This window comes from Macrotis lagotis, chromosome 1 (genome assembly GCF_037893015.1).
Source record: "Macrotis lagotis isolate mMagLag1 chromosome 1, bilby.v1.9.chrom.fasta, whole genome shotgun sequence".
Lineage (NCBI taxonomy): Eukaryota > Metazoa > Chordata > Mammalia > Peramelemorphia > Peramelidae > Macrotis > Macrotis lagotis.
Window position 1 is genome coordinate 808,349,865 of NC_133658.1, and position 15,355 is coordinate 808,365,219.

Sequence of the window (15,355 nt, forward strand, 5' to 3'; positions counted from 1 at the left end):
GGAGCAAAGGCTTGTGGGAGTAAGAATGTATTATTATTATCACAATCTTTATTACAGGTTTTTTCTATAATATTAATAATAATTTATTAACATTGTAATAAAGAGTTTTCTTCATAAAAACTCTGTGGAGGAAGTTAACATGAGCATTGAGATTTTGAGAAGTAGAAGTTTTCTAAGCATTTAAAATATTGTCTTTAAAAAAGGGATTACGGTGATTGTGTTTAGCCCAAGAGGCCAGAATTAAATATGTCACAAAACAACAAAAATTATCCTCCCTTAAGTAAAACAAAATAAACTTCCCAATGATAAGAAATTTCCCAAAATAAAAGGAACTTCCCTAAGCCATAGCTAGTAAAAATAGTGTGTTAGGCTTGGAGTCAAGTAACCCTAATTTCAAATCCAACTGAAGACACTTATTAGCTGTGGGACTCTGGGCAATCATTTCTCCTCTATTTGCCTCAGTTTCCTTGTCTGCAAATAGGGATCCTAATAATAATATCTGCCTCTCAGAAATATTGTGTTTTTGCAAAGTCTTTAACTTGCAGTCAGGTATATATTTATGGTATTGAAATGTTAGTTATTGCCACTGTTTTTTGAGCAGTGGTCCTCCAAGTCAAGGATAGATGAACACTTCTCAGGAAAGTAGATTTTTAAAAATATGGATTAAATTAAGTGATGAATAAATTCTGAAATGTCTGATTCTGTGATTATTATCATAATAATTTCACAGATTCAGTGATTTTGCAGATGAGGTACCTGATGTTCTGACTTACATGGGTAAATACTTAGCTTTATTCTTCAAATAAGTAAATAGTAGAGCTAGGACAAAATATCAGACCATTCCTGGGCCTAGAGCGCTATAATTATTATTTAATAAATAGAATCATTTTTACCTATGATTAAAGTAGTTTATATTAAAAGAGATTTTTAAAAAACACAAAAAACATAAACAGCTATAAAACATGTAAAGCAATAAACATCAATAAAGTGTGATTATTCTAAGTGGACAAATACTAGAGGAAAATATCTTACTCAACAAAAAGCAACTAGAGATAAATAGATTCTTCAGGTGTGTTTATTTGGGGAATATAGTTCAAACTCAGGTTGTAAAAACCAATCAGAAAGAGATTGGCTGCAAAAAAAATGTAGTATAACAAATGGCATACTTTAGGTGAAAAAAATAGCAATTTTTAAGTTACAGTCTGAGAGAAGAAAATTATGCTATCAATTTTGTTTGGTTCATTTCAGCAGAAAGCAAGATTGTCTGTGTGTGTGTGTGTGTGTGTGTGTGTGTGTGTGTGTGTATGTGTGTGTGTTTGTGTGTGTGTGTGTGTGTGTGTGTGTGTGTGTGTGTGTAGGTGGGGTGGGTGATAGCAAATGATTAAAAAAGAGAAGAACAGAGAAAAACCTCTCATCTCCTACCCTCATGGAGCTTAAACTTTAGGTAGAATATAAGATGTGTATTCAAATAATTACAGTATAAAATAGAACAGTATATAAAAAAGTAAATACACATTAGAAGAAAACTATAGGATTAGGAAACATTATCTCTGACAGTGGGGCAACGAGGGAGAATGAAAAATGAGTAGGTTCTTGATGAATGGGCCATTTTTTTTCTTTTTTCTGATAATGGTGACAGGCAAATGGAGATTCATTCTAGGTACAAGGATAAAGGCATAGGAGGTGGGAAGCAGAGGGCCCAAATAGGAGTAAGAGTGTAGAGCATTTTACTTTGGAAAAGGAGAAGAAAAAATATCAGAGAATCTCAAAATATTTCAAAATAATGAAGAGGCCAGAGAAATCATTTCATCAACTCCATAACTGAATCCTTTCTGTGATATTTATGTCAGTAACTTAGAGTTAACTATAAGACCTCTAATAATGAAAATTCACTATTCTTCATGGGGCATCAAAGTGGTACAGTGGATAGAGTCAGGGAAACTCTTCTTTGTGAGTTTAAATCTGGCATCTGACATTTTTTAAATGTGTGACATTGGGGTGGCTAGGTGGTGCAGTGAATAGAGCATGGGCCCTAGTCAGTAGTACCTGAGTTCAAATACAACCTCAGGCACTTGTGACCTTGGGCAAGCCACTTAACCCCATTGCCTTGCAAAAACCTAAAAAAAAGTGTGACATTGGATAAGTCATTTAGTGCAGTTTACCTCAGTTTTCTCATCTTTACAATGAGCTGGAGAAGAAAATAGCAAATTAATATCTTTGCCAAGAAAACCAAATAAAGGTCAAGAAAAGTCAGCCGAAATCGAAAAATGACTAAGATCAGATGTTTCTTGAAGCAGTTTAGTCTACTTTGCAATAGTTCAAGCAAAATATGACCATTCAGCCGATTTGTCACCTCTTGAACCAAATAAAATAAGATGAATTGTTTGCAAAAGACAGATTTTAATGAAGCAATATGGAAGAAAATTCCCCTTTTGGGATCTTGGTGAAAGGGGCAAGGGGAGTAAGGGGGGAATACTTTGATTGGACTCGAAGGACCTTACTTTGAAATCAGTATCTATCACTGATTACCCTTATCATTCTAGAATATAGTGTAGCTCTAATGATTAAAGACTAGGTTTGGGAAAAAATGTATTTGAATCCAAGTTTTTTATCACTTATTGTTTGTGTGACCTTGGACCAAACATTCAATTTCTCTCACATAGATGGTCTTTCATTTGATCCATTTTACCTTTGAAACCTAAACCTACTTCATCTCTTCATGATGCTGTCCATATATATATATTATATTTATGTACGTGTGTGTACATACATATATATTTATGTATATGTATATATATATGTATATGTGTATGTAGATAGGTGAATAAAACTAGGACTCTGAAGCTTCTAAAAGATTCCTAGGGTCCAGATTAGAAACTCATGTTCCCTCAATAGTTTATACCTACTCTATATCACGACCACTTTAGATATCTTGCTCAATTTAAACAAAAAAATCTTCCCTTCATAAGAACCTGAGCTTTGAAATTCTAGTTTGTCAAATTAGGAACTGATTAGATTATCTTATTACAGTTCTAACATTCCATATTCTAGACTTTCATTCTCTAATTGTACTGTTCTCTCTAGATATTCCTTCACCATATAAAGGGAAGAATTAGATGTTGAGACTGGCTTTGATATTTTTAAAGATAATATCTTTCTCTGAATTTCTTGTTAAAAGAGTTACCAGTCTTAGGTGGGGAAAGGTGTGGGTTAACATCAGTATGTCTTAATTTGTCAGTCTGGTAAGGCCAAGGATACAACTGCAAAAGCAGTTAGTTCCTAAGGAAAATACACAGCTAAATTCAAAGCACTTGCTTTAATCAAAAATAAGATAAAATAGAACAATGTTAGAAGCAATAATGCCTTCTATTATGTGTATATATGTGGGCATATATATATATATATATAGGTATGTACATGCATTTTTAATATATATATAAAGTATATAATACACACACACACACACATATATATTATATATATATATATATATATATATATATATATATATAATTTTTTTCTCCTGCCCTTCCTTGTTATATTCCCCTGAATCCTTGATTCTTTATGTGGGCTACCAAGAAAATCTTCTCTATCTTGTTGCATTTGTAAAAAGGAGAGATTTTTTACATCCCTTAAATTAGGAAATTTGGATTCTTAATCTTGAAAGCAATAGATCCAGAGATGGGCAATGCCTCCTCTGTCTAATTAAGTCTTATAGTTAGCTTTAATGATCAACTTTTCTAAATAAAACCAAACTAAACATTATTTAGTGTTCATTGTAAGAAAGATGATTTTCCAACTATACTACTGCATAGTAGTATAGTATATTCATTCATGTATTCCTTCATCAAACATTTATAAAGCAACTATTACATGTCAGACATTCTACTTGGCTCTGGGGATACAAGGATAAAATAAATATTCCCCAAAACTCAATATTGGCCTCAATGTAGGTCAAACTCACCGAGTTCACATTCTACTGGGGGGAAAACATCAAAACAGTAAAAAAAATAGAGACATAGAAATACAAAGTAATTTGGATGGAATGAGCAACTGAATCTAAATTGATCAGGAATAGATGCATGCTCTAATCCTTGAGCTGAGCCTCCAAGGAGCCTTGGGATTTTAGAAGGTGGGGTTATATATGAGAATATTCCAGACTTGCAGCTCAATCTCTGTAAAGGAATAATTATTAGAGATGAAACAGCATATTTGGAGAACAGCAGGGAAGTCAACTTTGTTGGAAAATATGTTGTGTTAAGGGGAGTACTGACCAATAAGCCTGGATACTTAGAGAAATGATTATTAATAACAAGATTTGGTGAGATCCAGAGTTAGCCTGTTTTCTAAATTCATCATTTCAAAAACTCAGTCTTTGAAGGTTGAATTAGCTTTCTCCTCAATCCTGGCCAGATACCACCTAGTTTTATATGGATTATCTAACCTAAGGTTAATTTCCATAGACTATGTGGAAAAAAAAAACCTGAAAGATCATCTAGTCCAAGCTCTTCCTGTTCTCCCATTTTCCCACACCACCCCCCCCAAAAAAAAGGAAAAAGAAAATGAAGTCTTAGAAGTTTTGTCTAAGATCTCATACAATCTAATTATCATTAGAATCAAGATCCAAACTCAGGTTCTTGGACTCTAGGGTCAATAATTTTCAGTTATACCATCCTACATCTTCAAATACCTTTTATAATGAGATTTCATAAAAATACTTTGATATTTCATTGATTCTGTACTACTAAATTAATACTTTCTCTACCATTGCAACTTTTAGTTCATTCATACCTTCTCATTCTGTTTTGTAATATTTTCTCATACCTTTCTAAATTGCTTCCATTGAGCATCTATCAGTAGTTTTCCTGATAGATTTTTCTACCTTTATAATATTTTATGTTATGAGTGCATTTGGTGAGTCTTTCTCTCTCTTATCCTTTGCTCTTGAAACAACTCTACTCTTCTGGTCTTAGATTCCTGTATCACTTCTTTCATACAAACCACCCTTGTTATTATTGTGCTTGTATCTACTATGAAACTTTTGTTAAACTTTTCACCTGAATTTGGATCCTTATTAAATCATGATGTTCCATGTTTCCAAGCAAAGAACATTACTGTGAGAACAAAGATCCTAGAAAGATGAACTCTGGAAGTACAGCATACATGACAAGAAAAGATAATAACATTTCCAAAGCAAAATGACAGATTCTCATTATGAAGCCAGTTCTATAAGACAGAATGAATGAAAGTTATGTCTATCTCAGAGTTCATTACAGGACATTTAATACTTTAGGAGTCAGTGTCAGAACAGGAAGGGATCATGGACTTGTGGTTGAGATGGAATAGGCTGGAAATAACATCTATTTTCAAGTTCATATTTTTACAGATCTTAGAACATGGAAAATTTGAGTAGAGAGACATCTCTTAGCAGAAAATGTTAGAATACAAAATGTAGTTATGAGAACTGGAAAGATTTCAGAGACAATCTAGTACAATCATTCTAGTTACAATTCAGTCCTTTAAACATATTTAGATGGATACTCAGTAAAATAATGCTGTTTGACTAAAGTCATTCAGCTATTCTGTGGTAGAATCTGAACATAAATACCAAAAGGATCACATTGTTAGACGGTTCAACTTCTCATCATGATCAGGGGGTCTGAAAATATAAAAATCAGGCTTGTCACATGACCAAACAATGTCAATACAGGTAATACTAGAGATAGTCATCATAGATTTTTGATCACACATTTGTATAGCACCTTTCGGTTTACAAAGGGCTAGATTCAAAAAGAAAAAAAAAACTAAGTTTCCAAATAACTTTTAATATGCCATGTTAATGAGATACAAGTGAAATATGAATAAATAAAATAGCCATATAACTCACCCTATTCATTAGTTTCACTGTTTTTCTCTGACCTTTCCCCAGGACTATAACAATTAATACAACTCATTCATTTGAGGTTTATCTCCTTTTCATCCAATTGCCAGCCCCTCATGGAATTGATAATGATCCCCTGAGTGTCTCAAATCTAGGCAGCAAGAGGTAAATGAGAGACACATTCACATGTGCTGAAAGCTAGATAATTGGCCTCCAAATGATCTGAAATCCAAGTATTCTTGCTAATAGACTACCATGCACTCTCTATGTACCTTTTGCCTACTGTTCAAATTCCTTAGCCTGGCATTCAAACATCTTCACTCTTTGGCTCAAACCTTTCCAAGATTTATCTTCCATTATTCTCTTTCACATACTTTGTAGTTCTCTTTAACTTAGTGATTGCTCATCTCTTGAAAACCTCCCAAATTTCTTTACCCCTGTACCTTTGCTCTATCTATGCCTGGATTAGCCCAACTTTGGGAGGAATGCTTAAAGTATAGGAGAAACAGTTCTATATTTGGATGAAAATACTATGAAACTCGATCTTACTATATCAGTGGGTTCCTGGATCAGTCATTTAATGTCTCTGACCTCAGTTTCATTTTATATAAAATAGATATAATAATAATAATAATAATAATAATAATAATAATAACAACAACAACAGGATTAATCTCACAGGAATTGTAATGACAATTAAATGAAGTAGTGTTTGATAGGATAGCAAAGCTATTTTATATGGTTATAAACTGGCACCTAATTTTGTCTCACAAGGTTATTTATAAGGAATGCTTTGTAATCTTTAAAGTACTGCATGTGTGAGCAAATAAACATCCACTCATCTTCCAAGATCTATTTAAAAGCCAATTCTTGCCTCACCAATCAGAAAAGATTTCTTCTTCATCAGATTTTTATAATGCTTTGTAATATTCACTGATACATATCACATTCTAATTTGTGTAATCCCCATTTATCTTCCTGTCTTCTTTCTCTCTCCTACTAGCATTCAAAGGTATTTGAGAGAAGAATTTCATTTCTTTTTCTTGTCTATTTTTAATACCTCTCCCAGAGAAAACATACTGCAGATCTTTTGGGTCTGTTGACTGAATAAGTTCATGAATGAACTATAGAATGAGATAGGGAAAGAAGAAAGTGTGATGTGATAATAATAGGCAAAATTTTTTTAGTATAACTGCATTAATGGAGCTAAAGTTGATTCATCAACAATAGCCCGTGTTCACTGTGAATTTATTGCCTAGTCTCCTCTCATAGTTACAAAAGGTCAAGTGGGAGGAGTCTCTGCCTACAAGGGAATCCTTCCTTTATCCTTCTCCCAACCCAAATGTCCACTACCCGCCATAGCATGTATTTACAGTGTGTCCATCTCTCTTCCCTGATCACAACCTCCATTGTACCTGGACACTAAGTCCATTCCCTAGCCTTATCTTTACAGAACAGCACCTAAAATCTTATTTCACTTGAACCTTTAGTCCTGCTCTGTAGCGAACTTTTTCCTGAACATTCCCATGATTGTTCATAATAGTACTAAGTCATCATGCACCATCTTTTTCATAAGCTAAAGGACAAAGCCTTAATGTTCACCCTTCCAATTCATCCTAAGTACTCCTGTGCCTTACCAGCTTACCAATGCTATCCCCTCCAGTCCTTCCACCCCACCCCCTACAAAATCCTTGACATCTGAATGACTATTGTGCTTTTGAAACACTAGGGCCTTTCCTGGTAGTTCTGAGGGCTTGAAGGATATAGTAGTAGGTAGATGACATTTGGCCATCTTCTCTGCATTTGAATTCCCTTATATGTACTGTCTCCTTCATCTAGAAAGTAAACTACATGAAATCAAGTATTAACTTGATTTTTATTTTGTATCTCCAGAAATTTTGTGTAGTGTTTGGAATAATGTTAAATGTTCAATAAATATTTTTGTTTTTATTCATTCATTTTAAATAAATCATTTCACAAAAATTGTGAAATGTGCTACTGTTCACAGTCCTGTGCTAGAGTCAAAAGAGAATGTTTTGATAAAGCATAGCACTACCTTAAAAGGTAGCTACTTTCTTGCCACCAGAACTCAAATAGTAATGCTCTGCTTTTTTGCTGAAAAATGCATTATGCCTCCCTATTTTTTTTTCAGCTGAAAACCACCTAGTCAGCCAACCACGAAGGACAATGGTGCAACCTTGAAACAAATGGATGGATTTTTGAACACTTCTTTGTCATATAGACAGGTCTCAAGAAAGACAGAGGGTTGAAAGTTGTCAAAGTAAAAGAAAAGGATCACCTCAGATCTATGGATCAAAATATTAAAACAAATTTCAAAAACCAATTAGAATGATTAATTGGACCTATGAGGATTTATCTTTGAATTCCTTTCAAAGAACATAAATACATTTTGTTTTTCTTTTAGAAGGCTCACATACCTTGGAATTGGTAGTCTTCTATTCTGTTCCTAGCTTTTTTTTTTTAAGACAAGTTTATTCCTTGGCTTTTTGAGACAAGTTACAACTCTCTGTGCCCATTTTCCCACATATGTCAACAATATTATCTCACCCCTCTTATCCCATTGAATTATTTTGAGACTGAAATGAAATACCAGTTAAGAAGACTTAAATATAAAAATGTGAGGTGTTTCTGTTGGTGAAAAAGCAACTGCTGACATCAATTTCAACTTTTTTTGAGATTTTCTATTGTCTTTCTTTTCTTTCTCCCATAACAGAGATAGGACCTATCTCCCATTCTCACAAAAACTTTTCCCATCAATTCCAGGAAGGACTTTATTTCCTAAACCAGGCTTTCCAAAACACCAATAAGTGAAGGTAGGCCAACTTGATAGCATAGTGAATGTAGTGCCTGCCTAGAGATAGGAAGACCTGAGTTTTCTTTAGGGAAGATCCTAAATAAGATTTTTCCCCCTCATTTATCTCAACTATAAAATGAGGATGATAATAATAATAATGCCTACCTTGAATGGTTGTAAGATCAAATGAGATATGGGGCAGCTAGGTGGCACAGTGGATAGAGCACCGGCCCTGGAGTCAGGAGGACCTGAGTTCATATCTGACCTCAGACACTTAATAATTACCTAGCTGTGTGGCCTTGGGCAAGCCACTTATCCCCATCGCGTTGCAAAAAAACCCCTAAAAATAAATAAAAGCAAGATCAAATGAAATGCTTGTAAAGAATTTATAGCTTAGTGCTTATCACACATTTACTTCCTTCCCTTGACTTTTTTTTGCAAGGCAATGAGATTAAGTGACTTGTCCAAAGTCACACAGGGGGTCAATAATCAAGTGTATGAGATCAGATTTGAACAATTGAGGTTCACTTAAGTTAAATGGTTTTCCCATGCTTTTAGCATTAGTGATAAGGTAGACTGAGGTCTTTTATATATTGAAGTCTTGGTATATTGCACCACAATGTCCTACAGGGCATTCCATTAGTGATCTCAGAAAATATACATTTAAACTAAACTATAAACTAAAGGCTCCTTATCTCATTGTAGGAGTTCTGCAAGAAGAAAGTAGGTTTTTTCCCTGGTAAGTGCTAATATTAAGCCTATTTTACATTTGAGGAAACTGTGGCAGGAATTGGTTAAGTAACTTGTCTGGGACCACACAGTCAGGAAGTATCTAATGCATATTCTGAACTCAGATCTTCCTGGAATCAATTTCCAAGTTTCCACTTTGCCACTTATTGCCTCTAACAGCCATTACCTGTGCAACATTTTTGCTTCTTTAAGGAATTTGTGGGATCATTTACTAGATTAAATTTAACAATGTTATGCTTCTATCTATTCAATACAAAAGGTCTTAATTCTTTTCTGGTAGGTGGCAGAATGTCCAGCTGTCCATAGAGGGGCATTCCTGCATCTGCTGGACCCAATAGTGGAGATGCTAAACTAGATGCATTACCTTTGTCACATTTGTAACTACACAGGCACTTCATTAACATGATATTCTGAGTTCTCCATTTCATTGGAAACTGTCTATATATATACACACACACACACACACACACACATATATATATATATATATGGTTTTTGTAAGGCAAATGGTGTTAAGTGGCTTGCCCAAGGCCACACAGCTAGGTAATTATTAAGTGTCTGAGACCGGATTTGAACCCAGGTACTCCTGAATCCAGGGCCGGTGCTTTATCCACTATGCCACCTAGCTGCCCCCATATATATTTTTGATATAGTACAAGCAAACATGATTATTTGTTTGCTAGGTTTTTTTTGAAGAGGGTGAAGGTGTTTTATGTCAACTATTTTTAATATACCATCTTACTGAATGCTTTTTTTTTTTGTTTTTTAAGTACAACAACAATTAATGTTGGTATCATATCATATCATCTGACTAAGCTCCATAAGGGAAAGAATTATTGCTAATCTCTATTTTGTAGTTCCCCTACCCATGAGTATAGTGTTCTGTATACAGCAAATTCTTAATAAATAGTACACTGTATTTTTGTGATTGTGTATGGTATTACAATTTATCAGTGCCAGGAAACTCTGCCACTGATGGGAATGAAAAAATAAATAAGACTTGGTTCCTTCCTTTAGGGCATTTACATAAAATTCAATACACTTTTTAAAAAATCACAGCTTAGGAAGTTGGAAGGGGTGAATTGATAAAAAAAAGAAATTAATAATAGTGATTCAATTACCTCAAAAACTTTTTACATGTTTCTTTCCTCAAAAAATTCTCATACCTTATATGTTCATCTATAGGTTCCTATGAGGTTGTTAAATTTGTTGGAAAGATCCCATATCACATCATTAGTATTTCATTGTTTCTTCACTAGGTAATTGAGTGTGTTTATTCAATATGGGGAACACATTGGCCAGCCATATTTTGCTGAGGAGTTGTATTTGAAAATAAGACACAAGATGTCCAGGATTTCCAATTTCTCCATGGTCCAGTTCTAAAACAAGCTCATTTCATTGAAAGGAAGTCTTGTGATGAGAGCTGCTGCCACTGCTGAGTGATTTCAGTTCAAACCTGTATTTAAGCAGCAAATTCCACCAACCCAGCTGGCTCCAGCTAAAAGTCAGTTCCAATTCTGTCTCTGAAAGGCACTAGATTTGTTCAACTGGACAAGTTACTTAACCATCTCTGGGACTCAGTTCCCATCTCTTTAAAAACAAGGGGGTAGGATTCAGTGACCTCTTAGGTTCTTTTTTTAGATCTTTTTTCCTAAAAGTTTATAAATTTATGAATTGCAGTCCTAAAAATCACAAAATGCAAAACTTTTATTTATTTTTATTTAATACTAATTTATTTATTAAATAATTTATATATATATATATAAATGTCAAAAATATTTTGTTTATTTAGAACTAGCTATATATAAATATTGCAATTGCATATATGAACAAAGGACCAAGGCCGGGGTGTCTGGCCACCAATAGTAATTAGAGAGATGATTCCTGGTACCTAGAATGGTTTCTAATGTGGTAATAGTTAAATTCTTTAACTCTTAGCCTGTTTGTGTTATGTATCCCTTAGGTAGTTTGGTGAAGCAACTGATCACTTTTTTTTTTTAGGTTTTTGCTAGGCAATGGGGTTAAGTGGCTTGCCCAGGGCCACACAGCTAGGTCATTATTAAGTGTCTGAGACAGGATTTGAACCCAGGTACTCCTGATTCCAGGCCCGGTGCTTTTATCCACTGTACCACCTAGCCGCCACCTGATCACTTTCTTTCATAGAAATAAAATTTATACCAATTAGGAGGGGGAAGAAGTCCTCAAGATATTTCAAAGGAATAAATTAAGCAAGTTTCAAGTAGATTTATTATTTAAGAATCTGATGGGGGTAGAGTCAAGATGGCCACAGCAGAAGAGCCTCTCCTACGCGTTCTCTCCATAATATTACAAAAATCTTAAAATAATGACTCTAACTAAATTTTCAAGAGATAGAACCCACAGAAAATTCCAGTGAGGCAATTCTCCAGCCCAAGGTAACCTGTAAAATAGTGGGAAAACTCTACTCCATAAGGTAAGAGTGGAGGCCCTGTCGGAGTGAAGAAACTTCAGCCTCCTGGCAAGAGAGAGCCCCAGGGTGCCTGGAAGCCACAGCTCCTGGCAGCAGAAGCAGGTCCCTGACCTGCACTCTGGGGAGCACTGAGCACAACTTGGAGGACCAGCCGGGTGGTGTGGGGACCTCTGCCAGAGCAAGCTTGAAGCCCAGGCCCTCAGAGAAGTCAGCACAGCTGTAGCCTCAGCAGCCCAGATCCAAGAAACAGGATACAGGCAAGGAGTCGGAAAGCAGGAGCCTCCAGACAACTTCACCCAAGGTAGGGGAGTGGAGAGAGACTTCCAAGGTCTCTCCTCTGTACCTGGAACAGGACTCTGGGGCTCTGATCACATTCAGATCCTAATCACAGTCTAGGCCCCCCATAGAACAGCAGGAGCCCCCCCCCCCACTTCAGCCCAGTGGCAGAGGGGTATGCATGTGGTCATTCACAGACCAGGAGAGCAGTCAGAGCTGCACACACTTAGATCCTTGTGTGTGTGTGTGTGGGGGGGGGGGGTTCCCAATAATACTCAAAAACTCAGGAAGCACCACAAAACCAGGCACAGGCTGGAGAAATGAGTAAACAGAGAAAATAGAGGAACACCATTGAGAAATTGTCTATGATCCCAAGAAGGATCAAAATACTCAATCTGAAGATGAGGAAGTACAAACTCCTTTATCTAAAGACTCCAAGAAAACCAAAAGTTGGGCTCAGGCTATGACAGAGCTCAAAAAATATTTATAAATCAAGTAAGGGTGATAGAAGAAAAATTGGGAAAGGAAATGAGAGAGATGCAGGAAAAACATGAAAAACAAGTCAGCAGCTTAGTCAAGGAGATCCAAAAATATGCATAAGAAAATAACATGTTAAAAACCTAGCAAAGTTCAAATGGATAAAGCAGTTGAAAAGTTACTGAGAAGAAGAATGCTTTAAAAAGCCGAATTGGTCAGATGGAAAAGGAGATAAGAAAGCTCTCTGAGGAAATAATTCCTTCAGATGTAGAATGGGGTTAAAGGAAGCTGATAACAAGAAGTCAAGACACAATACTTCAACACCAAAAGAATGAAAAATTAGAAGAAAATGTGAAACATCCCATTGAAAAAAACAACTGATCTGGAAAACAGATTCAGGAAAAATAATTTTAAAATTATTGGGATACCTGAAAGTCATGATCAGGGAAAGATCCTTGACCTCATTTTTAAAAAGTGCTAGAAGAAAATTGCCCTGATATCTTAGAAGCAGAGGGCAAAATAAAAATTGAGAAAATCTACTGATCTCCCCTGGAAAGAGATCCCCCAAAAAGGCAACCCCACGAATATTATAGCCAAGTTCCAGAATTCCCAAGCAAAGAGAAAATATTACAAGCAGCCGGAAGGACACAATTCAAATATCATGGAACTGCAGTCAGGATTACAGAGGTCTTAACAGCAACTATATTAAAGGTTCCTAGGGCTTGGAATATAATATTCCAAAAGGCAAAAGAGCTTGGAATGCAACAGATAATCAACTACCCAGAAAAACGGAACATCCTTTTCCAAAGGAAAAAATGAACTTTCAGTGAAACAGGGGAATTTCAAATGTTCCTGTTGAAACCACCAGAGCTGAACAGAAAGTTTGACCTTCAAATACAGACTGAGGTGAATCATAGAGAGCGGAGGAGAAAGGTAAAATATGAGGGATTTGAAGATGAACTGCATGGATTCCTACATAGAAAAATGATACTGATAATACTCATATGAAACTTCTCATTTAATAGAGCAGGTAGAAGGAGCATTTATAGATGAAGCATAGGAGAGAACTGAATTTGAAGATACAATATATGGTAAAAATGGAGTCAAAGGCTAAAAAGGAATTGCACTGGGATTAAGAGGAAAGGAGAGGTGGAATAGGCTAAGATATTTTGTATAAAAGACACACACACACACACACATATGTTACAATGATATGGAAGGGGGAAGGTGAGGTGGAATGAGGGAACATTCACTCTCATCAGAAATGGCTCAGAGAGGAAATAGCATACACACTCAATAGGGTATAGACATCTAGTGTAAAATGGAGAGAAGGGGAAAGGGGATATATATGTGTGATAGAAGAGAGGGCAGATGATAGGAGATAATAGTCATATATAACACATTTTCGTTTTTACTTCTTGCAAGGAGCTGGGATTGAGTGGCTTGTCTGAAACCACAGGGCTGGGTGGTTGCTGGGTCTCAGGGGTGGTATGTGGGCTTAGGGCCTCTTGGCCCCAGGGCTGGTGATCAGTTCACTGTGCCACTCAGCTACCTTACAGCACATTTTAGAAGATGGACAGAGTGAAAAGAGAGAGAAAATATAATATATGGTAGTGGGTAGGTATGGACAGAGTGAATTGCAATCAGCAACAGCAACAGCAACAGTGGAAAAATGCGGAAGTAACTTTTGTGATGTACTTATGATAAAGAATGTGATACATTCAAGACAGAGCTGATGGTTTCAGAATACAGACTGAAATACATTTTTTTCTCTTTCTTTTATTTCTCACGAGGTTCTATATTTTTGGGGAAGGGGTATTATGTTTACTCTTAAGAATATTTTAGTAATTATTTAAAAAATTACTTGTGCAAAAAATATTCATGGCAAGCTCTATTCATGGTGGCAATTGAACATTGAGTAAATGTCCTTCAATCGGTGAATGGCTTAACATAATGTGGTATATATGTGTGTGATGGAACACTATTGTTCTATTAGAAACCCGGAGGGATGGGAATTCAGGGAAACTCCGAAGGATTTGCATGAACTGATGCTAAGCAAGATGAGTAGAACCAAAGTAACATTGTGCACCTTAGCAGCAACATAGGAGTGATGATCAACTTTGATGGACTTGCTCATTCCATTAGTGCAACAATCAAGCAAAATACTTTATTTTTCTTCCTTGGGGATATGATTTCTCTTTCATCGCTTTCAGCTTAGATCAATGTATACCATGGAAGCAATGTAAAGACTAACAGACTGCCTTCTGTGGGGGGTGGGTGGAGGGAAGCAAGATTAGGGGACAAATTTAAAAAAAATTCAAAATAAAAAAAATAATTTGATGACATGTTAATGCTTTCTCTTAGTCTTAAAAATTACATTTGACTACTTAGATTTTTTTTCCCCTTAGAAATGTATTGAGTTAATTTCAAGATGAAAGACAAAAATTTCAGGATAAAAAGACAAAAACAAAAATCAAACAAACCTAAAAGTCCTTGTCCCCATGGAGCTAACATTCTGAAAATTTTTTTAGAGTTTTTTGTTGGCTAGGCAATGGGGTTAAGTGGCTTGCCCAATGCCACACAGCTAATTAATTATTAAGTGTCTGAGGCCGGATTTGAACTCAGGTACTCCTGACTCCAGGACCGGTGCTCTATCCACTGCACCACCTAGCTGCCCCCTCATTCTGAAAATCTTAATATGGTATCC